Consider the following 26,699-nt stretch of genomic DNA (forward strand, 5'->3'; position numbering starts at 1 on the left):
CACATAGTATTGGAAGTTCTGGCAAGGGCAGTCAGGCAAGAGAAAGAAATAAAATGTATTCAAATAGGAAGGGAGGAAGTCAAATGGTCTCTGTCTGCAGGTGACATTATGCTATATCTAAAAACCCCATAGTCTCAACCCAGAAGCTTCTTAAGCTGATAAGCAAATTCAGCAAATTTCAGGATACAAAATCAATGTGCAAAAATCAGAAGCATCCCTGTACACCAACAATAGACGAGCAGAAAGTCAGATCTTGAATGAACTCCCATTCACAATTGCTGCAAAGAGAATGAAATACCTAGGAATACAGCTAACAAGAGAAGTGAAGGACCTCTTCAAGGAGAACTACAGACTACTTCTCAAAGAAATCAGAGAGGACACAAACAAATGGAAGAACATTCCGTTCTCATGGATAGGAAGAATCAATATCATGAAAATTGCCATAGTTTCCAAAAGAATTTATAGATTCAATGCTATTCCCATTAAACTACCATTGACATTCTTCACAGAATTAGAAGAAAACTACTTTAAAATTCTTATGGGACCAAAAAAGATTCCGCGTAGGGAAGACAACCCTAAACAAAAAGAAAAAAGCTGGAGGTGTCATGCTATTTGACTTCAAACTATCCTATAAGGCTACAGTAAGCAAAACAGCATGGTACTGGCACAAAAACAGACACATAGACCAATGGAACAGAATAGAGAACTCAGAAAGAAGACTGCACATCTACAACCATTTGATCTTCAACAAACCTGACAAAAACAAGCAATGGGGAAAGGATTCTCTATTTAATAAGTGGTGCTGGGAAAACTGGCTAGCCATATACAGAAAATTGAAACTGGACTCCTTCCATACACCTTATACAAAAATTGACTCAAGATGCATTAAAGACTTAAATGTAAAATCCAAATTTATAAAAATCCTAGAAGTAAGTCTAGGCAATACAATTCAGGACATAGGTATGGAGAAGATTTCATTATGAAAATGTCAAAAGCAATTGCAACAAAAGCAAAAATTGTCACATCGGATATAATTACACTAAAGAGCTCAGCAAATGGGATCTAATTAAACTAAAGAGCCCAACAAAAGAAACTATCATCAGAGTGAACAGACAATCTACAGAATGGGAGAAAATTTTTGCAATCTCTCCATCTGACTAAGATCTAATATCCGGGATCTACAAGGACTTTAAACAAATTTGCAAGGAAAAAAAACACAATAAAAACACAACTCCATTAAAAAATGAGCAAAGGACGTGAATAGACACCTGTCAAAAGAAGACATTGATGCAGCCCACAAACATTGAAAAGAAATGCAACATCACAGATCATTAGAAAAATGCAAATCAAAACCGCAATAAGATACCATCTCACACCAGTCAGAATGGTGATTATTAAAAAGTCAAGAAACAACAGCTGCTGGCAAGGCTGTGGAGAAATAGGAATGCTTCTACACTGTTGATGGGAATGTAAATTAGTTCAACCATTGTGGAAGACAGTGTGGCTAGTCCTCAAAGACCTAGAACCAGAAATACCATTTGACCCAGCAATACCATTACTGGGTACATACCCAGAGGAATATAAATTATTCTATTATAAAGATACATGCACATGTATGCCCATTGCAGCACTATTCACAATAGCAAAGGCATGGAATCAACCCAAATGCCCATCGATGATAGACTGGATAAAGAAAATGTGGTACATATATACCATGGAATACTGTACAGCCATAAAAAGGAATGAATTAATGTCCTTTGCAGGGGCATGGATGGAGCTGGAAGCCATTATTGTCAGCAAACTAACACAGAAACAGAAAACCAAACACTGCATGTTCTCAGTTATAAGTGGAAGCTGAACAATGAGAACACATGGACACAGGGAGGGGAACAACACACACTGTGGCCTGTTGGGGGATAGGGGGAGGAAGAGCATCAGTATAAATAGCTAATGCATGTGGGGCTTAATACCTAGGTTATGGGTTGATAGGTGCAGCAAACCACCATGGCACATGTTTACCTATATACTAAACCTGCACGCCATGCACATGTATCCTATAAGAAAATAAAATAAAATAAATAAAATAAAATAAAATAAAATAAATAGAACTTTGGATATTGAGTCAAAAGACCTGGGTTTGAATCCTGGCTCTATTATTTTCTTTCATTAATTTATTTCTTTATTCAGTAAACATTAATTTAGCAACTACTATCTACCAGACACTTTTCAAAAGGCTGAGAAGAAATAATAAACAAATTGAAAACTTCTTCTCTAAAACAGGCTTATATTCTAGTTGCTTTACACGTCTAGAGAAGAAAGAGTACATATAATTAGTAAGTAAGTAAATAAATTTAATAGTGTAATTTCAAATTATGATAAGTACTATAAAGAAAATGAAAGGAGTTATGAGATAGCCACCGACTTGGGCCAAGGGTGTACAGCTACTATGTAATAAGGTGGTTAGGAAAGGAGGTGACATTGGATCTGAATAAGAAAGAACTACCTATACGAATGAAGAATTCCAGTCACAGGGGCAAACAGCTCTTTTATCTCAGATAAGGAACTTGAGTTTTCTGCGCTTGAATTCCTTTATTATTAAATTATGATAATATTCCCTCAAGAGTTGCTATAAAAATAAATAATATGTGGCACAATACCCAAGAAATAGTAAGAAATCATTAAAATAAGATTTGCTTTTAATATTTCTTCATGGAGATGGTTACAGTTCCCTGAAAGATTTAGGAGGTAAATATAATCCACCTTTTGTGCAGACTCTTTCAGTTAAAACACCTAAAGTTCTAATGAAGATGTTTCACAGAGCCTGCAGCAGAATCTTTTGGCATTATATCTATTGTCAAAAACCACCAGAATGTCAAGACAAGTTTTCGAGAATGCCTGTTTAATGGAAAACAAATTTGAGAAATATATACCTTAATAAACAAGGATTAACAGATCCATTAGTCCATTCTTGCGCTGCTATAAAGAAATGCTTGAAACTGGATAATTTATAAAGAAAAGAGGTTTAATTGGCTCACAATACCACAGGCTGTACAGGAAGCATGGCTGGGGAGGCCTCAGGAAACTTACCAAAATGGTGGAAGGCAAAGAGGAAGCAGGCACATTTTCCAAGGCTGGAGCAGGAGGAAGAGAGAGAAGGGAGAGGAGCTACACACTTTTAAACAACCAGATCTCCTGAGTACTCACTGAGTATCATGAGAACAGCAAGGGGGAAATCCGCCCCCATGATCCAATCACCTCCCATCAAGCTTCTCGTCCAACATTGGGGATTATAATTCGACATGAGGTTTGAGCGGAGATAGGGATCCAAATCATATCAACAAATTTGTTGATATGACCTTATCAACAAATTTGTTGATATGATCTTATCAACAATATTAAACAATATTGCTCTTTCAGTAAACTCATTAAAAAGCTTTTAATGTGTTTCCATATTGTACATTTGATATGATATTACAGTATTAATACTCTTTCAGTTCTATTCATGGTTATGATTAGATTATCTGACTGGAAAATCACAAGATTTACTATAAGGTTAGTGACTCAAATGAATACTGCAGATCCTGGAAGGGAAGAACACCATACTGTCAATTCCATTCTCTGTGTAAAAGAAAAACCATGATTTCAAAAATGTCATTACTGTATAATTAGACACTTTTTTAATAATTTGAAGTGAATAGGAAAGCAGCCATTAGGTCCTAGAACACAAAGAAAAGCTTAACCAAAGCGTAGGTTAAGGGTAGCTTAACCTCTTCCTTACCCCAAAGCTGCTCTGCTGTCTGCCATTGCTAGTTAATCCAGAGTGCAGATTGTGCACCGAAGATTGCTAGCTTGAATAAATGATATTATTTCCTCGAACATGAGCAGCTCATGGTTCATAGTCAACTTCATCTGGATCAACCATCGCAGTTCACTGATAATAAAAATCTTTTGAAAATCTTTTAAGAGACAATTACCATTTGTCTGAGATGGTTTTAGTTTCCCTTCATGCAAAACTTTTACATTTTTTCCTTGACTTGCTTAAAGCAATTTGTCTGTTAGGATCACAGGTTGATAAGACTTTCAGAAATCATGTATTAAATTTATGTACTTGTAACCAAGTGACACTGGAGTCACTTTAGAATGTTGAGAATGTGAATTACTACATGTGTGTGTGCACACACACACACAAACACACACGCACATTGGACATGTTAGCTTCATTTTGTCAGGAAGTTATATGCCATATATAATAATACTATGAACTCAGAAAATAGTAGAGACATTCTTATTTATTTGTTTACTTTTATTCATCATTGCTATGGATACCTTTGATAAAGTGAAGGATTTTTAGATTGTGGTTGTTTAATTAGTGCTTTTTGATCATCTGTATTCATTACTTTGCAAAAACTTGAAGGGCATACTTGATTTACTTTGATTACCCCAATGCCTAATACAAAGCCTAAGAAATAGATGACACACAAGAAATATTTTCTGAATAAATGATTATGGCAACTTAGCTTACTGTTGCTTCACCATGTGGGTGGCACTTAAATCACTCTTTGAAAAGCAAGATAAATGACATAGCTAGCTGAATTTCCATGGCAGTAAATTTCTAAAGACGAGACCAAGGCCTATTATATCTGTTTACTTAACTGCCTTGTGTAATGATGATGGGAGAAGTATGATGATGCAGGTTAATAAAAAACTCAGAGAAGCACCACTTTCCACAAGGGCATACATCGTTTTGCAACACGAATAAATTGGAAACAATGAAGGGAGGGATAGCCATTTTTCTTTCCTGTGTATCCATCACTTATCAGTGCCCCCCCATGCTGCTTTTGCACACATGGACATGTATGTTTAATAAGCAATAGGTAAAGCTCTTTAAAAGGATGCTTCTCAATCACAATGCAACTAAGGATCTAATCATGTAAATGGAAAAATAAAACCACATATACACACTGTTATTAGGTTTTGCTGGCCAGTGATGAATTGGCATATATAGAAAACAAGCTATGGATAGACAGGTGTTGTTAGTGTCATTTATGTTTGCTTTGAACTATGTTGGTATGCATTGATTGAGAAGCTTTAGATAGTTTATTCTAAAAGGAGGAAAATCACATATTCTTTTCTGGGTGTCTACCACTGTGAAAAAAATGTCTCATTCTGTATTGTTCTTTTTTTTTCTGAAATAAGAATATGTAACAAGGAGTTGGGGAAGATATTATGCAACAAATCCTATTCATTTTCATGTTACTGCTTTTAGAAGTTCAGAACTAGTATTACCTTGTATTGCCGAGCAGGTGAAGTACATTCTTTTGTTTATTCAAAAATCATGCAGCTACAGTAAAAAGTATAATAAAGGCCCTTTTGAGCTACATGTGTGGAATACACTTGTAGGCCTGAACCAGCTGTGTAACTGACAGGCTCCCTAACCTCTCTTCTCAGGCTTACTTCATCTGTAAAGTAGGGAAAATATTTACCTGGCATAATGACTGTGAGAAATAAATAATATATTTAAATCACATTTAGCACTCAAATATATTTGTTTTCATCACCACCATCTATACCTATAGGAGGGCGAGGGATTATTTTGAGTTATTTCAAACAGAATCTAAAAAATCCATAGCAGATACTGAAGAAATTAAAGTGATATTGAAATTCATAAAGTTTGAAAAATCGTGGAATATTTATTTCTTCTCTTTTGATTGGATTCAGTTACTCATTTTTAAAATGATTTCAGAGTGATTTTCCCTCTTAAGAGTTACAACTTTTTGGTGTTTGATGGTGGTGATCTTATTGGTATGTTTTGCTTTTTCTTGCAAAAAGTTGTATGATATCATGTGCCATTTTATACATTATGGACCAATAACTTTTCTTATTTTCCTCTCATTTCAGTTATTTAATGTTTGACATAAATAAATGATATTTTAAAAATCTTTTAAAGGATACAATATATGTATAAGAATTAGATAGTAGATATTTTCTTGGAGAGTGGAACAAATTATAATATATGACCAACCTCCTTTTTATGCATTTTTATATTTATGAAAACAGAAGTAAATAAAAAAGAATCTGCTTAGAAATTTCAGAGCTTTTTTGGTGATACTCACTGTTTCCCTCTCAGTTGCAGATGAGCTTTTGTAGAATGCAAGTTACTCAGGTAGGAAGTAAGAATAACCTTTAGTAAGAAACTGCTTACTGGATTTGTCCCTTCCAAATTTTGTGTTGAAATGTTGATTTTTTAAAAATTTGAAATGGTTTGTTACCTTAGACTTTGTAAATTCAGAAAAAGCATAAAGTGAGGTTAAATCCAAATAAAATAAAAAATCAGAGCATTGTATGCAGCTAAATTAAGCATGAACAATTTCCATTAACCTCAGTTCCTCCTCAAGAGGAATTCATTAAATCATTAGATTTGGAATGATTTCTATTCCAAATAAAGAGAAACTTTCTACTATTTCTATTTTTGGCCATTGCAACTTCTATCTGTATACACTTTTGATCAGTCTTTTTACAGGGTGTTTTATTGTTATTTTTTGTTGTTGTTTATTTGATTGACTTCTCTTTTATCTATTACATACAATGTTTAATTTCTCTGTCCATAAATGTTTGAAGTTTGCATTTTAAATTGTAAGTCTTTTTAGCCATATTTCAGTGCTTTATTGCACAGAAACAATATGAAACGCTTTCTAATTACTCTTAAAATATCCCATACAGTATTTATTTTAAAAACAGATCGACGTGGCTGGGCGCAGTGGCTCATACCTGTAATCCCAGCACTTTGGGAGGCTGAGGCGGGCAGATCACGAGGTCAGGAGATCGAGACCATCCTGGCTAACATGGTGAAACCCTGTCTTTACCAAAAATACAGAAAAAAAATTAGCCGGGCATGGTGGCGGGCGCCTGTAGTCCAGCTACTCAGGAGGCTGAGGCAGGAGAATGGCATGAACCTGGAAGGCAGAGCTTGCAGTAAGCCAAGATCACACCACTGCACTCTAGCCTGGGCAACAGAGCAAGACTCCATCTCAAAAACAAAAAACAAAAAAAAAACCAGATTGACATGTCTCTGCAGTACTTAAGTTTGTGTGGTGTGCTAGGATGTAGGATGGGGATTAAAAGGTATTAGTGCCAAAAGACAATTTCATCTCAGATAAGTCTGAGGCCTTATCTGACATGTACTGGTTTCAACACTTGGGGAGATTGACTACCCACTTTTTAAATGTTTATTAGAATAAGATTATTGCCTTATAGGGCCATTGTGAGTATTCAGTGGAATAATGTATACAAATAGCTTACCACAGTTTTGGGAAAATAATAATTTCTTCATTAGTATGAAGTTTTGCCTATATTATAACAATTTCCTGAACCAGTTTATGGCACTGACATCAGGAACCTGTAGGTAAAGAAAGAAAAATACATGCTAGATTTTTTTTTTTTTTTACAATAGTGGGTAGGAGGAATTTTCAAAAGGATTTTGAGTTGAAATTATTTCTTACTTTTTATAGACCTACATACTCATTTGATACTTTTTTATATTACAGTATTAAAAATTTTTGTTATCATAGGGCTTTACACTTTAACCATTTTAAGCCCTAAATCATAGGGATTCCAACTACAGTATGAAAGACAGAACTTTAAGATGATTGCAAAAATTCACATGGTGCTTAACTTCAGGAGCTAGATTTTTTAATAATTTATAGTATATTTTCTTAAAAATTTTAATATAACTTTAATATATCTTCTTGGCCAGACCAAATCAACAGTTGATTAAAAAGGTATTGGTCAGGGAACTAACCTGTCCGATGGAAAAAGCAAAGATTTTGTTTATTGTGACATGGTTTTTCATAATACACTTTATTTCCCACTGCAATATTCAGATTCTTGAGTTAGATATTGCTTAATTTTAGAAATAATAATGGAAATTTCTTGGTAAATTTGTGGCAGATGTTTTGCACACACTAAATTTTAAGAAAGGTAATAGATTGAAATCGTTACTTCATATTGAGATTATTTTTAATCATTTTTATTTGGAAAATGAGAACTTAAGCAGTTTGCAAAAGCAAATTTTCCATAGACATTATTTTTTCATTAACCACTTAATTTCTGTTTGCTTTTCCTATGCCTGTTACTGAGAACATGAATAAAAACTTGCTATTAAAATAAACCAGGTGCACATGAATTTCAATTCTTTGCTATTTTACATTACAGCAGGCAAGTAGTTAAGCATTTAACAAAAGAAATAAGAGAAATTGTAAATATTGTTTGCAAACAGTAATGAGCTTGCAATGAAATGTCTAGCTAAATACAACATTCCAATTATCTTTAAAATTATGTTGGTGTGTTATTATCCTTGAAAGTGATATTCAAAAACAGTGCAAAGACATCTCTGTGATATCAGGCTAAATTCAGCCCCGATATTTCACGTAGGTTCTTTTCTATTTTCCCTAAGTGTTGGCCAGTCTGAGAAATAAAGGGAAAGAGTACAAAAGAGAGAAATTTTAAAACTGCGTGTCCAGGGGAGACATCACATGTTGGCAGGTTCCATGATGCCCCCTGAGCCGTAAAACCAGCAAGTTTTTATTAGTGATTTTCAAAAGGGGAGGGAGTGTACGAATAGGGTGTGGGTCACAGAGATCACGTGCTTCACAAGGTAATAAGATATCACAAGGCAAATGGAGGCAGGTCGAGATCACAGGACCACAGGACTGGAGTGAAATTAAAATTGCTAATGAAGTTTCGGGCACCATTGTCATTGATAACATCTTATCAGGAGACAGGGTTTGAGAGCAGACAACCAGTCTGACCAAAATTTATTAGGCGAGAATTTCATAGTCCTGATAAACCTGGGAGCGCTAAGGGAGACTGGGGCTTATGTCATCCCTACAGCTGCGACTGTAAAAGATGGCCACCCCCCAAAGCGGCCATTTTAGAGGCCTACCCTCAGGGATGCATTCTCTTTCTCAGGGGTGTTCCTTGCTGAGAAGAAGAATTCAGCGATATTTCTCCCATTTATTTTTGAAAGAAGAGAAATATGGCTCTGTTCTGCCCAGCTCACCGGCAGTCAGAGTTTAAGGTTATCTCTCTTGTTCCCTGAACATTGCTGTTATCCTGTTCTTTTTTCAAGGTGCCCAGATTTCGTATTGTTCAAACACACATGCTGTACAAACAATTTGTGCAGTTAATGCAATCATCACAGGGTCCTGAGGCGACATACATCCTCCTTAGCTTACAAAGATGATGGGATTAAGAGATTAAAGTAAAGACAGGCATAGGAAATCATAAGGCTATTGACTGGGGAAGTGATAAGTGTCCATGAAATCTTCACAATTTATGTTCAGAGATTGCAGTAAAGACTGGCATAAGAAATTATAAAAGTATTAATTTGGGGAACTAATAAATGTCCATGAAATCTTCACAATTTATGTTCTTCTGCCATGGCTTCAGCCGGTCCCTCTGTTCGGGGTCCCTGACTTCCCACAACACTGTGATTCCACATGTGAACCTAAACTGGCTGGTGTCTACATATCCAGTCTGTACTTATACTGTACTATGAGGCCAGCTACTGGACTATGGCCAGCAGATCTCTTAGAACTTCATTGCATGCATGACATCTGTTCTTGCTAATTAATTCACCTTGCAACATTCACATTAGTTGGGAAGCTTGGCAACAGGAACTGTTATTGCTGTTTATTATCAACTTTATAAAACATGAAAAAACAAACACAGCCTAAGATAAGTGTCATGTTCCTAGAAATCATCTCCAAATATTACATAGAATACCAACTTTATATAAATATCAGAAATGAAATGGTAGGGTTGTATACTAGACTCCTGATTCCTCTCCCTGTTATCAACCTTGATTTATTATTTTGTTATTATTCTATTTGCATTTAATAAAAATATTTAATGAAAGTATTAAATATTTTATATTTACCATATAGGCCTTAGAAGTACAAATATGAAGGTTATTATTCTTTGACTAGCAGAGAAGAAAATATAAATACATTTCCATTAATTTAACAAATGCTTATTAAACATTTATTATCTGACAGAATCTATTCTAGGCACTGAAGTGAACAGTGACCAAGATCAACAAAAATTTCTATTCAAGGAACTTTGGTTTTAGTAAGAAGGGGCAAGAAACAAAATATATAAGTAATTTATGTAATATGTCAGAAGGTGGTATGTTCTATGAATACTTTTTTATCAAGGAAGGTAGAAAGGTAAAATTTGTTAACAGAATGTTCAAGGAAATCATTTTTGACAGGGTTATATTTGGACAAAGAGTTAAAAGAAGTACAAGGAAAAAGCTATGCATATATCTGAAGGGAGAGTCCAGATAAATGAAACTGCAAGTTATAGCCCCTGAGCCATGGAAATGCCAGAGAGCAAGGAAGCAATGGAGGTGGTAGAAAAATAGTAATAGATTATATTGGAAAAGCAACAGGATGTAGAGAGGAAGGCCACTGTCAGCCATTGGACAGAGTATACCCCTGGCTCTGAGTGTGATGGTATATTATTCTGCTTGAGCTACCTTAACAGAATACCAAAGACTGAGTGACTTAACTAAAGATATTTATTTTTATAGAACTTCATGATCAAGGTGCTATTAGGGATGGTTTCTGGTGGTATCTTTATTCCTGACTCATATATAGCCACATTCTGGTTGTGTCCTCACATGGCCATTTTTCTGTGTGTATGCATAAAGCAACAGAGCTCTGATGTCTCTGCCTCTTATTATAAGGACATCAGTCATATTAGATTAGGGGCCAACCAGGATGACCTCATTTAACGTTAGTTACCTCCTTAAAGGCCCTATCTACAAACCCTTAAAGTCACATTGGAGGTTAGGATTTCAACATATAAATTTGGGGGAACACAATTTGGCCTATAAAATCCTCACCTCTGCTCATGTCATCACTTACAATACATTCACTGCATACTAAGAGCACCAAAAGTCTTAACCCATTTCAGCATAAATTTCAAGTCCAAAGTCTCATCTAAATATCATCTAAATAGAATATAGGTGAGCCAAGAGGTATGCCTCTTCCTGAGGCAAAATTCCTTGCCAGCTATGAACCTGTAAAACAAGACTTGTTATGTGTGTTAAAATTACAACAGTGGATTAGGAATAAGATAAACATTCCCATTCCAAGAGAGAGAAATCAGAAAGAAGAAAGACGTGATGAGTCCCAAGCCATTCTAAAACCTATCAAGGCATTTTATTAGATCTTAAGGCTTAAGAATACTCCTCTTTGGCCAGATGCTCTCTGCTCTCCAGGCCCAATAAGGCAGCAGCATCACCTCCATAGCCTTAAGCATTATCCTGCCCCATGACTCTTTAAGGGGCAGTTTGGCTACTGAAATCTAGGAGGTGGCCCCACCCTCTCTGAGAAGTAAATAATCTTTCTTCCTGGGCATGCATGCTCTGGGCCTATGGTGCAAATGGGAGCTCTGATGATGTCTGAATTACCTTCAAGGTCATACTTTCTTTTTTTGAAGGATAAAGCATGATCACATATGAATAGCTCTATTTTCCTGTACTGGCTACTGGAGACATAGCTGATTAAATCCATGGGCAATCTCTTTATGGAGTACTTGTTCAGCCATACCTTTGTTGTCCCTTCCAGAACACACTTTCTCATTTTTGTGCAGTATGTATAAACTGATAATTCTCTAAATCTTTAAGTTCTGTTTTTTTTCTGTTAATATCTTTTATTTCTCTCCTTTCTCATTTTATCATAAGCAGTAAGGAAAACCCAAGCTTCACCTTCAACACTTGGCTTAGAAATCTTTTCAGCTAAATATGTAAGTTTATTATTTTTAAGCTCTACCTTCCACAAAACACTAGAACACAATTCAGCCAAGTATTTGCCACTTCATAGCATGAACAGTTTCTCTTTCAGTCTCTGATAACATGTTCCTCATTTTCAGCTGAGACCCTACCAGAGCATCTTTAGTGTTCATATTTCTACTAATGCAGTAATGTAGATAAAAGGAGGTCCAACAATGTATGCTTGAGATGCTCTAACATCAGGAGACTAGTGAGACAGGGGAAAAAAACCATCAGAGCTGACTGGCAAAGAGAGGCCAGTAAAGGTTAGTAGAAAACCAGGAGAGTGTGATGTCCAGAAAAGCGGAGAAAATGTTTCCAGGGGAGCAAAGTGATCAATTATTCTAAACGTTGAGTAATATACTAAGTAAGATGAGTGCTGAGAACCTGTCACTGGGTTAAGTAATGTGCATCATTGTAGGGTGGTAGGAAAGAAGGTAGTTGCAGGGAAGTAGTACTGGTGAAAGTGTAATTAGAAAGAAATCAAGAGAAAATTATATGATGACTACAAACACTATTTTGAGGCATTTTATTGTAAAATGAGGCAGTAAACAGAAAAGATTGCTTGGGGTTTTTTGTTGTTTTTCTGTTTCTGTTTATTTTTTCTTAAAGATTGAGGAACTATAACACATGCTATGGGAATGATCTAATAAAGGTAAAACACTGGATGATGTGGGAGAGAATGGGAGGATTAGTGAAATGAAGCCCTTGAGTAGTTAAAGTGAATGGACTTAGTGCTCAAGTGGAGGGATGAGGCTGGATGGGAACAGAGTCCTCTCTTAACAAAGAAGGCAAAGCATAAGCTCACAGAGGCTACCATGTGGAAAGAAAGCAAATAATTTTGATTAGAAGTGGAATATGAGGACATGAACAGTATGTTACAGGGATAAGGAAAAGAGATTGGGAGAGGGACAAATTAGGAATTTTGAGCACCTACAGTATGTCAGGAATTCTGCAAATAATAAACTTAAGAACTAAAACCATACAAACCCTACAGGAAAACCTAGGCAATACCATTCAGGACATAGGCATGGGCAAAGACTTCATGATCATGTTGCAATGGCAACAAAAGCCAAAATTGACAAATGGGAGCTAATTAAACTAAAGAGCTTTTGTACAGCAAAAGAAACTATCATCAGAGTGAACAGGCAACCTAAATAATGGGAGAAAATTTTTGCAATCTGTCCATCTGACAAAGGGCTAATATCCAGAATCTGCAAAGAACTTAAACAAATTTACAAGAAAAAAACAAACAATCCCATCAAAAAGTGGGCAAAGGATATGAACAGACACTTCTCAAAAGAAGACATTGATGCAGCCAACAAACATGAAAAAAGCTCATCATCACTGGTCGTTAGAGAAATGCAAATCAAAACCACAATGGGATACCATCTCACGCCAATTACAATGCCGATCATTAAAAAGTCAGGAAACAGCCGGGTGCAGTGGCTCATGCATGTAATCCCAGCACTTTGGGAAGCCAAGGTAGGCAGATCACGAGGTCAGGAGATCGAGACCATTCTGGCTAATATGGTGAAACCCCATCTCTACTAAAAATACAAAAAATTAGCCAGGCATGGTGGCATGCTCCTGTAGTCCCAGCTACTCAGGAGGCTGAGGCAAGAGAATCGCTTGAATCCAGGAGGCAGAGGTTGCAGTGAGCCAAGATCATGCCTCTGCACTCCAGCCTGGGTGACAGAGCAAGACTCTATCTCAAAAAAAAAAAAAAAAAAAAAAGTCAGGAAACAACAGATGCTGGAGAGGATGTGGAGAAATAGGAACACTTTTATACTGTTGGTGGGAGTGTAAGTTATTTCAACCATTGTGGAAGGCAGTGTGGAAATTTCTCAAGGATCTAGAACCAGAAATACCATTTGATCCAGCAATCCCATTACTGGGTATATACCCAAAGGATTATAAATCATCCCACCAAAAAGACACATGCTCACCTATGTTTACTGTAGCACTGTTCACACTAGCAAAGACTTGGAACCAACCCAAGTGCCCATCAATGATAGACTGGATAAAGAAAATGTGGCATGTATACACCATGGAATACTATTTAGCCATAAAAAAGAATGAGTTCATGTCCTTTGCAGGAACATGGATGAAGCTGGAAACCATCATTCTCAGCAAACTAATACAGGAACGGAAAACCAAACACCATATGGTCTCACTCATAAGTGGGAGTTGAACAATGAGAATACATGGACATGGGGAGGTGAATATCAAACACTGGGGCCTGTCAGGGGGTGGAGTGCTAGGGGAGGGATAGCATTAGTAGAACTGCCTAATGTAGATGATGGGTTGATAGGTGCAGCAAACCACCATGGCACGTGTATACCTATGTAATAAACCTGCACTTTCTGCACATGTATCCCAGAACTTAGTATAATGAAAAAAAAAGAACACACCATTCAATACAAGATCTTTTCCCCTACCCTCAAAAGGCTCAAGGCTCAAGGCTGACAGTCTAATAAGGCAGATAAGTGAGGATGTAATTTTAATAATGCAGAGTGATAACTGTCTTAATATAGTACCTTCAGCTACTTATATAAACTGTTTACACCCCAGTCTTTGAATGCATTCATAGGTGCACTCACAAAACAGGGGATTAAAGGGATTATTAGGGTAAGGTATCAACACTGTTACTCAGCTCTGTGAGAAGCTAAGGTTTCTCCACGCAATATGTTCGTCTTCAATCCAAGATTTGTCTTATGAAGCTCTACTGTTTTTGTTTTCTGCCTGTGTAGCCTTGGAGGAAAAAAATATTAGGTTTCAGACTCAGATCAGCTCAGTTTGAATCCTAGATCTCTAGTTAACAATTAAGTGATCTGAGCAAGTTAATGAATTTGCCTTAGTCTCCCCATCAGCAAAATAGGAGTGAAAATGTTTCACATAAATATTGTGAAGATGTAATTCTTTAATATGCATAAGTACTTAGAATAGTTCTTGGTACATAGTGAAGATATAATTAATGCTAGTTATTATTTATCCTGTTATTTTATTACATGCAATTGTACTTTTTATTTTCACCTAATAGCTTTGTCACCTTTCTTTTTTATATACTTTCTTTGCTTACTCTTTAGTCATTTTTTTATATTTAACCTCTGTACCTTTTATTTCTCAGTTAAGAGGATATTCATCATGAACTTTCTCCTGAAGACTTTTTCTGTATTTTTTTCAGTTGCTGTTTGTCTTTAGGCTAAATGTAGGGACTCTCTGCTTCACGAAGTCTGATATTACTCTCTAAATGGTCTGGATCAGTGATACTCTCGAAAAGCCAGTCATAGCTTCAGGGGGCTGGCTGAAGCACACTCTCTCACCTGGCTGTGCTCTGTTTGTCTTGTATGAGGAGAGAGTATCCGGTCTGGAAGAGTAAGAATATTTGGCTCTTTGGGTCCTTTAATATCTGCCATCTATTGGCCAATGTTAAAGACTCATAAATGTTTTCAATGGCAAGGAATGATACCTATGATAAAAACATACAGATTTTATGCTTGAGTACCTTCTGCAACTAGATACTACAGTGATGCAGGTTAAACAAATATAAACTCTGTTTTTTCTAAAGATATTTGATAAAAATGATCTGCACAAATAGAAAATTTATGACTAAGTTAATGGTGCAGTCTACCTAACCATGGAAGAGGAGTCAGTGCTCAGAGAATGTTATTTAGAAGGAAACAAAGACAATTAAATAAATTAAGAGAAATGTATACATCATTCAGAACCATTCTGAAACTTAGAAAAAGAAAACAGGAAAGACTGCTTAAGCTCTTCAATCCAACAGCATTTAATGTTAGTTCTATAAAGGATACATTTATCAAGTACATAATTTATGTCAGGTAATGTGCTATTTCTGTACATTTATTACCTTATACATTCTCCTCTAAATCACTATGATGTATTTTCTCTAATTATCCAAATTTTACAGAAGGAAATAGAGGATCATAAAATTTAAGTCACTTGCTCAATGTTAAACAAATAGTAAGCACCAGAGTTTCAAGGCATCCTAACTCCAAATTCTGTGGCCTTAGATTTCATGTTGGATATTTTCATTCTGAATCTTCTTACCATGACTCAATAGCTTAGATCCTTGTTAGCAAGCAGCATGTTTAGTATACTAAATACAAGATTTAGTCAAAAACAGTATTGGGTTGAGACCCAGACTTTCCGCTTAAGATCAGTTTGGTCTCAGATTTTTCTTCTCTTAGAATTAGGTTAATAATTCCTAATTCATAGCATGACTGTGTGGTACTGGGAGGCACATTACTAAATGAGGTAATGGATATGAAGTATGTAGCACAGTGTTTCACACATATTAAGTATTCAAGAAATATTTCCTGCTCTCCTTTGGCATTCCCATCTGTCTTTCTGCAAGCAATGCTAGCTTGTCTGAAGTTCTTCTTCTCTTTAATGATACAAATCCTGTCTCTCACCATCTGCAAATATTTAATGAGCTTCAATTATGTAAGTATGTGCTGTAAAAATTACCAACCTGTAATCCCTACCATTAAGCCCCTAGTAATCTTTATCAGACCCCTATATAAAACCTACAAATTTTAAAAAGTCTTTCTGAGCACTCTAGGCCAAATTGCTTCTCTCAACTCCTCCAGAAGTGAATTTGTGTCCCCTTATTTGGTACTAAGCAATTTACTTACTTCTTTTGTGATGTCTTTTTGTACATCCATACCCCTGGCTCTCTAAAGAGATTGTAAAGAAGTATGACTCCTGCCTTAAGGGAGCATAATACCTGTAGATAGGCATTTGTAAACTTTCTGATGGATAAAATTAAAAAGGAGTTTTTGCTGCAGAATTCACTTTGAAAAATTATTTCACTTAATTGTATGTCATTCTTCACTGTGACGAAAAACAAAACAAAAAAAACCAACCTTGGTCACCACAGGCTATGCTGCATCCAGCTCGCTTGAGCCTTTCTTGTAGCTTTTGATCTCATTCCATTTTTCTAGATTATTTGAATTTGATGAAAATGCACAAAATCAAAACCTGTTTCTCGATTTTTTTTTCTAAAGAGAGAAATGACTTTGTCTATCACTACCTCCCAAATTACACACACAAAAAACCTAGTTGATGATAGTGCTGCACATTAACAGAGTATCTTTTTCTCAAACACAACTTGTACTCTTCCAGGCCAGGTATGTAAATAGGCGGACTCATTTTGCACAGGCTGAAACATGACCCAGGCTCTGTAGTGCCTCCTGAGATGGGAGTGGAAAGTACACAGAGAGGGCTTCTGTATGCTTGGAAGGAAAATTGTATGAGTATGTGTGGTGGCAGAGAGGGCAGGAGATTGGATGGGAATTCAGGTCAACTGAATGTTAAAAATTAGAATATAGAACTATGTTAATATCCAGTTAGGAGAGCAACATTAGCATCAGCATTGCTGCAAAAGCTAGATTTTAATGACCATAAGTTTGGCTTATCTGTGACCTACATGTACACCCAGAAATGCACCACTTCTCTGGGACCAAATGAGGCCTTTCAAATGATCCCCAAAGTTCAGCCAGGTCTAAATTGTAGAAGCTCTGTATTTCACAGTATATTTTAAACAAAACACTGCTCCCTTCCTAAAGGATTGGACTTTTAGTTTCTAAATAATAATTTACAGAATTGACATATATTTTCATAAATGGTATCATGATTTCATACTGCACAATTCTTTCCCAACTGGATTTTGCACTCAGCATTTTGTTTTTCAGAATAGTTGATATTGATACACAGGGACCTAGTTAACTCATTTTGTCTGCAGTTGAAGATTATATTATACAACCTAACATTTTATAAACACATGGTCAATTAGGATTTGTTCAGATTTTTGCTTTTGGAAACTGTATAATCTTTCATGTATTTCCTTGTGCGTATGTGAGATTTTCTCTAGTACAGAGATTCCATGGATAAACAATGAAATGGATCATTTGGGAAGTTCTTGAGTATAGATGGCAATTCAAGTTTTTCAGGAGTGGGGCCCATGAATTGATATATTTTGAGAACATCTCAGATGGTCCTAATGTGCATTCAATATTGAGAACCACTGCTTTAGTCGAGGGCAATGCTTCTCAAACTTTAATGTAGATATAAATTATCTACAGATCTTGTTAAGTTGCAGCTTTTTATTTAGTTAATCTGGGAGTATCTGTATTTGTAAAAAGCTTCCAGGTGATTCAGGACTACACTTTCAAATCTCTACAATTTCATTTCTAAGTATTTCCTCTAGGGCATTCAAATACCTAGAAATGAAATTGTAGTGATATATGTGTATCTTCAGTTTTATTTTCTGTTTTCAAATTATTTGCAGATTTATATTGTTTTCAGCAGTGTATGATTTTTCATTTTCTCATCAACTTGGTATTACCTAATTTTTTAAGTGTCACCAATATTATGAATTTCAAGTTGTGACATTTTAATTTAAATTTTTCTGCCTAAAAGTGAAGGTGCACTTCTTGTCAAGTAATTCAAATAATTGGCCATTAAAGTTTCCCCTTTTTAAAACTGTGCATTCATATTCTTTATCTATTTTTCTATTAGTAGACCTTTTTTAACATTTTGACTTGTTGAAATTATTTATATATTCAGAATATTAATCTTTTGTTTGTTTGTTTAAATTCTCTGGGAATGCTTCATACAATGTGGCTTTATTTAAATCAGTTTATGGTATCTCACATATACCAAAGTTTACCTGTTTACATTTAAGATAGTCACATTTACCAATCTCTTTCATCTGGCTTGTGTTTTACGTCTTACTCTTTTTCCAACTTCAATGCTATAAAGTAATTCTATATTATTAAAATATTTTAAAATTTTGATTTTAATATTTGGACTTTTAATCTATGCATAACTTATTTATGTACATGGCATGAGGTCCAAATTCATTTGTATTTTTTTCCCCCACAGGGTAGCCAATTGCCTAGCACCGTTGATTGAATCTTTCTACACTGATTTGTAATACTCTGCTCTCATATTCAAAACCTGTGTGTGTCTGTTCTGTGCGTGCTGTGAGTTTTGTGTGTGCCAGTCTTATTCTAGGCTGTATTTTTTCCCTGAGTTTTATAATTAGCATTGAGAATTTGAAAGGATAAGTTATTCTCTTTTATTTTTCTTCGTTAGGATTGTTCTTGGCTACTCTTGGTCCTTTACTCTTCAATATGAGTAATAGGTTGAATTTTTTAATTCTCTAAATAAAATGGAATTTAATGTAATTGTATCACATTTATAGATTTAAGAGGGGAAGAGTTAACATATTTTCTGTAATCCAGTTGAATTATCTTATCAATTCCAATAGTATGTATCTGCTCTTGAATATTCTACAAAGACAAGTTATCTATTAGCAATGATTTGTTTGCACCTTTGCTTTTAATACTTATCCTTTTAACTTATTTCTAAATCTTATTGAACTGATTAGGAACTCTATATAATGTGAAATAGAAAAAGTAGGCTTCCTTACCTTGTTTCAGTTTTAATGAAATATGCCTAACATTTCACAATTACAGATAATGAGCATTGTGAATTTTGTTGTATCTTTTTAGTCACATTTTGAAAGAAACTATCCCTAGATTGCAACTTTTTGTTATAAATTATAGTATTTTTATATAATGCTTTTTCTATATCTATTGACATGATTATATATATATATATCCTTAAATCTGTATTGATGTATTAAATTTATAAACTGTTAAATTATTTCCTCATTCCTAGCATAAGAACACTTGCTTAGGCAAAATTTTTATGTATGTTACTGGATTCACTTGATGAATCCAATGTTGCAATTAAAAATTTTCTGTGTTTATAAGTGAAATTGCTTTTCTTGTACAGTCCTTGCCTATATTTAATGTCACATTATGTCAGTTTCATGAAATGAATTGGCAATATTTTCCTCATTTTATTTTTGTTAAGAAATTTTGTATCTTGAATCTTCTCTTGAGTAGGCTATATAGCATCAAAATTAGTTCTTTAATTATTGGTAGATATCTTTTATAAAACTGTGTAGGCCTGTTATTTATTTGTTGCTAATAGACCATCCCAGGCTGGGTGCGGTGGCTCATGCCTGTAATCCCAGCACTTTGGGAGGCCGAGGCTGGCGAATCACAAGGTCAGGAGTTCAAGACCAGCCTGGCCAATATGGTGAAACCCCCATGTCTACTAAAAATACAAAATGTATATATATATATTAGCCCAGTGTGGTGGCAGGCGCCTGTTGTCCCAGCTACTCAGGAGCCTGAGGTAGGAGAATCGCTTGAACCTGGGAGGCGGAGGTTTCAGTGAGCCAAGATCGTGCCACTGCACTCCAGCCTGGGCGACAGAGCAAGACTCCATCTAAAAAAAAAAAAAGAACATCCCAATCAATTGTTCCTACAGGCAGCCCATATTCTCTAGAAACTAGTTCTGTTCTACTTTGCATTTATGCCATCTTCAATATGTGATTTCCAATTTCTAAGGGAACAGCAAGGAGGATCACTCCTGGGAGGTTTATGTGAGCCAATCCTGGAAAGAGCACACATCACTTCTCCTCACATTCCATTGCTTAAAACTCAAGCATAAGTAACTTTATCGGGGAATCATAATTTAGTTGTGTGCCAAGAAGAGGAAAATGAACTTGGTAATCAATTAGCTGCCTTGCAACACCTAGAAAGAAATAAGATATTTCTCTACTACAAAAGAAAAGTTCTTTTTTCTTCTATAAATTTTAACACCCCCTTTCAAAAAGTACCTTACAGTAGCAAGCATACAGCTTAGTTCCTGAAGGTACCATTTGAGTGTTACAGCTTCCAGCCTGAAGGAAACAGTTTGATATTAAAATCCTAGCACAGTATTGCCAACTCCCTATCAAAAGCACAATGTTATATACATAAAAAACCTTCTCATCAGCTGGTGACTCTGCTGCCATTTGGTACATTTTATTTTTCAATAAAATAACTGACTAGAAAAAATCAACCATAGTCACTGTTGTTTTTGCAATATGTTGGAAAGGCAGGTGGTCATCCTATCTCTGGAAATTAAAAACAATACAGAGATAAATGTGGGAAAAAGAGAGGAAGTGTGGAAGAAAGTGTGTGGGTTTAGCTGTTTGGTGAAACAGGATGAGAAGGGCTCTTACGTTACTCATCAACTGAGAAACATATTTCCATCTATTTATACTAACACATCAATCTGGATGCATACACTGTGACTTCTATAATGCAAACTCACAAAAATTTGCTTAGGTATAAACACTTGATAGGATATTCATATCATAGGGGGAGAAACCAACATACAACCAGCCGTGGAGTTTTCAAATAGCAAACAGTAGTCTCTTTTTTCCCTCCCACAAAGATATTAATCAAATGTTCTTTCCATTCTAAGAATTAAACAAAAGCTTATTTGGGCCTGTGAAACTTCAGGCCCTCAGAGGGAATACACTAGCCATTTACAACATGTTTGTTTTTGGGTCCATTATTTTAACAATGTTTTAACTCAAAGTCCTCTATAATTTATTCTCATCCTAACATTTTAATCTTGTTTCTACCAAGTTTAGCTGTAAAGCTAAACTGCCTGATCGGCAAATATGTCCTATATGTTTACATAACTGTTTATTTCCAAATGCTGATCTCACAATTCTCTGTTCATCCTCCCAAATCTAAATTTGTTCCATTATTCAAAGCCAAGCTCAAATTTCTTCTCATCAAATCTTTTCTGATTCTCCACTCTACCTGCCCTTCCTCTACCTACTTCCAATTAAAGTTAGTCATTCTCTCACCTAAAGTACCATGATCTTTTTCTCTGAATCTTTCTTATGACTCTTAGGGTGTTCCACTTTACAGTTACTAATGTTCTCATTTTCTCTCTTAACTATATTCTAGACTTTCTGAGGGAAAGACCATGCCTTTGATTCCTCTTCATGGTCTCAATATCTGATGGGAACACTATGAAATATTCTATTATTATGAAATATTATAGTATTTATGAAATGAATAACTTTAAATGTATCTTATGTATAGATAAAGGTTGGTAGCCTGCTGATAAATATTTTAAAAAGAAAAGCCATAATTTATAGCATTTGCCAATTTCCATGCTGTAAACACTGCCACTGTGGCCACTTTCAGATTGATATAACTAAATACAAAGTTGAGGAGAGATATGCAGTAGCAGACCATTTCTACCACATAGATTCAATACATGTAAGTAACCCAAGATAACACATGACAGTAAAATGTAATAAAATATTGAGAAAGTGATACATTTTGAGTTTTTAAAATTTTTGCTTTTAGTATAATTTAACTTTAATATCATTTAATTTTAATAATGAATATGCTTAAAATTCAACTCACAAAATTCCTGAAAATCCAACATTTACCTTCCACAAGTGCACCCGATATTGACATTGTTTGTCAGTGCATACTTTCTATTTATACAGTTTTGTTTAAAAATACTGTAAGAAAGGGAAAAACTATATGTGAAATGTAAGAAGAAATTCCATTTCTCTCCTCTAATGGGCTTGTTCATTTTATCTACATTTTTGTTGCCTCCCCTCTTATTTTTCTCCTCCTCTTCCCCAGTTGTCTACCAGTCCTATCGCCAGTCCTGAACAACAAATGCTTTTTGTTCATCACTTACCTCCCTCAGATCTCATTTTTCAGTTGCTAATAACCAGGCCCTTTAATGGCATTTTCCTTGAGTTTACTTCCTCACATACAAAGGTATGTAGTGCAGCAAATACTCAAAGAACGCACAGTTGAAAAATCCTAACAGTATTATTTGACTCAAGCATCCACTCAGTGTAGTAATCCCATTTCTAATCCCACTGGTCTTCCATAGTCTCTGGAAACCTTGTGATGATGGGGAGCTTATATTCTCATAAAATAGTTTCTTTTATTGTTAGGATACTTCTTGTTTAGGATACTTGATTATAATCACCTGAAGTCTACCATATTTTTTTTACTAGATCAACTGAGAACAAATTCACAAGCAAATGCAAATATTCTTCTCTTTCCTTGCATTTTTTATATTTATGTAAACACTCCTGGTTCCGTCATCAGTGTCCTAACGTAGTACTGCATGTGTGCACTTTACTATTCTGTCTGGCGTCTAATTGTGAAATAACATCTGTGTGTCACTAGTACGTTGTAATGACTGAAACTGAACACCTGACCTCTGGTATAGTTTTATCAGTAAATGTGTCTCCCGAGATACATCCAAGTTGCTTAAAATTGAGAAAACAAAACAGCCAAATACAGATTCTTATTGAGCACTGCTGACATTCTGCTTCCATATAGACATGAATCTACCACCAATACAAGTTGTAGTGGCATAACCAGTTAGGTCTCTGTCAGGCTATGTGAGCAACTTGTCCACACTACTCTATTTTATTGCTTAAACTGTCAACAATTGTCAAATGGCTCCTGAAATCTATATACACACTCAATATGTTCATAGAATTTTCTTTCTTGGTAAGTAGTTAACCTACTCAAAAGGTAAATTGGGTTATTTTGGCATAGGTAATCCTTGATGTTTATTCCTCTCAACTCTTAAAATCCAAATATTTAGATATAGTTTATACTTTCCCATCCTTCCACTATAGTAGTAGCTGTGAATAAAAGGTTTTAATGATAGTTAGGTGTATGCAAAAACACAGAATAAAAGAGCTAACTTTACCAGGTAGCACATTTGGATTTTCCACCTTTCAGAAAGAAGAAGGGGTTGGTTTGGCTTATTTTTGGTGGATTTATCAAGTGACGAGACTGGAGTGTTCAAAACAAGAAAGTTCAGCAGGTTGGAGAGGTAGCTCCAGAGCACGAGTGCCCAAGGAAATATACTTTTCAGTCTTAACCACATTTTTTAAGTTTTTAAAAACAGAATCTGATAGCATCAAGAAAACAAAAATAAAAATACATGATATTTTTTATCTGGGATATGAAAATATGTTATACACTTAGTACTTGAGAGAAGCTAAAGCATGTTAGTGTTCCTTATGTAATACCCAAGAGACTAGTTTACTTTCAATATATTAATATTTTAAGTCAAAAGGGAGAAGTGGCAAAGTATTTCTGTTCCTCAGAATGTAGTAATTAATATGAGGGAGAATGACTTTGTAAATGAATGTGTTAAAGACTAAATCTCCAAACAAGGAATATTTAGAACTGACAAAAATATTCCCATTAAACACATTCTGAGCACTTACTGTGTACTAATTATGATCTTGTAAATTACTCAGGGATCAGTATAAAATGTTATTGCATTCATCTGGCTTCTCCAGAAATATCTACAAAAAGAGACATTTGTTTATGTCTTGAAAGTGAATAAAGGAAATAATTTTAGGTGTGACTAGCTAAGTAGTTCAATTACAGCCACAAGGATGAATACAGGGTCTGCGAATGGGTCCTCATCTTGCCCAGCCTTCATACGTGTATAACTCAACCTGGAATGCTTTTGTCTATTTAGACGGCTACCATATTCCATATCATATTTAGAAGGTTAACATATTCCAAAAAACATCTTTGTATCGCCATTGCCATCCTTCTATCTTTATTTGAGCTGGGTGAATTTTCCTTAAGGTATACATATTTTATGTATGTGTTTCTCGTATAACTTGATATAATTGTATTTTTAATCTATTTTAATGTTTATTTTCTTCCATAATATATAAGCTACTGGAAAACAACTCTTTTATTACATTTTAAATCAATAGCACCTATGTCAGTCCCTAGTGCATAGCAAATGATAAACATTTTCTAACCAAATGAATAATATATAAATCTGTAAAAGAGAGATCTTTTGAGAGTAGCCTTCCTATAATTAGACTTTCCCCATTATTATCATATCTCAGTATAAACAAAGGCACGTAATGATGTTACAAGACACACACACACACACGCATGTATTCAATACAATACGTATCTAACTGTAGATCTAAGACAATATATGATATTTAATCCTCTTGCTGGAAATCAAGGTGTTAAAGAGAATTAAGAATATCTGAAAATTTGAGTTTTTGTGATTTATATTTAAATATAAGTCCCAGAAGCTAGCCCCAGTATAAAACAATTTCTGTCAAGAGACTGCCTTTTTTTCTAATGAATAATTTAAAACACAACTTTTTTTTTCCATGTGAACTGTCTTATATCTTGGCAGTAGGCATAGCATTTCAATAATTTATATAATTTTGAATATAATATAGTTAATGCCATAAAAGCAATTTCTTTGATATTGAATTATAAGAGAATGCACTTAGACCACTGTGACTAATGATCTAGGAGCCAACACATGGCAAGTTATCTTTTAATCCAATCCAATTTTAGAGAGAACTGGCACATGTAACCATAGGACTCTACTATCTCTTGGCACATAGCTGCATGATAACCTTTGTCTGTAATATTTTTTTAAAAATAAGTGTTCTCTTTGAGAAAAATAGATAAGGTAACATGGACGTTAAAAAGTGTAAATGATAATTATTTTTTGGAAGCAGAATATTGACATGAATCATGGTTTTATCATTAAGTTTCTGGATGAAACCTATTCTCAGAATGTTTTCTAAGGCAAGACTCTAGGCCTTTCTAAGGCAGTCACTCTGTAAATCTAATCATGGTTAGTTTTTGACAGGTGAGAAACCACACATTAGTGTGATAATGTACAACTTTTATAAGAAAACAAACAACGTAATGTGAAAATGGATTCCTTGTGTCTTTCAAAGCCAAAATAGTCTGAAGGCCTTGCCAAGATGTGAGGCAAAGATGGCAAGATTGTGGCTCTCTAGCTGAATCCAGACCATGCAGAGCTTTCAGCATATGGTGAAGATTTTGTACACACACAAATCTGCAGGCACTCTTTACTTTCATAAACCATGTAGACTTTTATATCAAGAAAATTGTCCAACATGTAATGATGAAGTGTCTTCATGTTTTTCTAATTCCTATAAAGGTGTCATTTGGGTTAGTGCCAGGCTAATTTCACAGATATTTTGAGGAGATTGTAAGGTACAAAAAAAAAAATAAAATTTCAAGTCTTAAGATCTAGCAAGCCTAGACTTTTCTATTTTTAGGATGGAAATTATCAGTGGTAGCTGCTCTCTTTAGACAGGTGCTCTCTACCTGACCACATCAATCACAATATGTATGTATACTTTGTCTTGACTCACATTACTCATGTATGTTACTTATCCATAACATTAGGTATTTTTGTTTTTAACATAAGTAATCAGGGTCTTGGCCATCATGAGAAGTTTTATCATCTATTTCTGGAGTCTTTATTTTGTTTCATTGTCTATTTGATACCAACACCACACTGGCTTTGTAGTAGCTTTATGATAAGTTGTGAAGTCACATAAGATAAGTTCTCCAATTTTCTTTATTCTTTTAAAAACTGTGCCCAAATGTGGTTGCTTTTAACAACTACAATTATTTTTTTTTACTCAAAGACTGCAATTTGTGCAATTTAGATAGGATATTTGAGGCCTCACTGGGATAACTTAGGCAGTCAGGGCTTAGATGAGCTGAAGTGCTTCCCAGCCTTTCTCTCTCTGTTTCTGTTATCAGAGTCTCTCCATGTGGCGACCACATGTGGTGTCTCCACATGTTCTCTCCAGCATGGTAGCCCTGAGGTGGTGACACCACAGTGGGCCAGAACTCCAAGAGTGAGTGTTCTCAGAGAACAGTACCAGGAACAAATATTTTTTGCTTTGTTTTATTTTGTTTTGTTTTCCCAGTACGGAAGTCAAATAGCATTATCTCTTCCACGACTCTACTGTACGAAGCAGCCAAGAGCCTACTCCAATTTAATACGAGGTGGGGAAGGGGAGAGATCCTGTTTTTAGTGGAAAGAGTATTAAAAATTTGTGGCCGTGTTGATAGAACCACCACACGAACCAACTATCACA

General features: G+C 35.2%; 1 protein-coding gene and 1 long non-coding RNA gene across 2 annotated transcripts in view; both read left to right on the plus strand.

Annotated features, from left to right (window-relative positions):
• Positions 1–26,699, plus strand: part of NEGR1 (neuronal growth regulator 1) — a 911,208-nt gene that overhangs the window by 488,938 nt on the left and 395,571 nt on the right. The window lies entirely within an intron of this gene.
• LOC129033714 (uncharacterized) lies at positions 15,019–19,053 on the plus strand. Its single transcript, XR_008501655.1, has 2 exons — positions 15,019–15,214; positions 18,749–19,053. It is a non-coding gene; the product is annotated as an uncharacterized LOC129033714 (long non-coding RNA).

This window comes from Pongo pygmaeus, chromosome 1, assembly GCF_028885625.2.
Source record: "Pongo pygmaeus isolate AG05252 chromosome 1, NHGRI_mPonPyg2-v2.0_pri, whole genome shotgun sequence".
Lineage (NCBI taxonomy): Eukaryota > Metazoa > Chordata > Mammalia > Primates > Hominidae > Pongo > Pongo pygmaeus.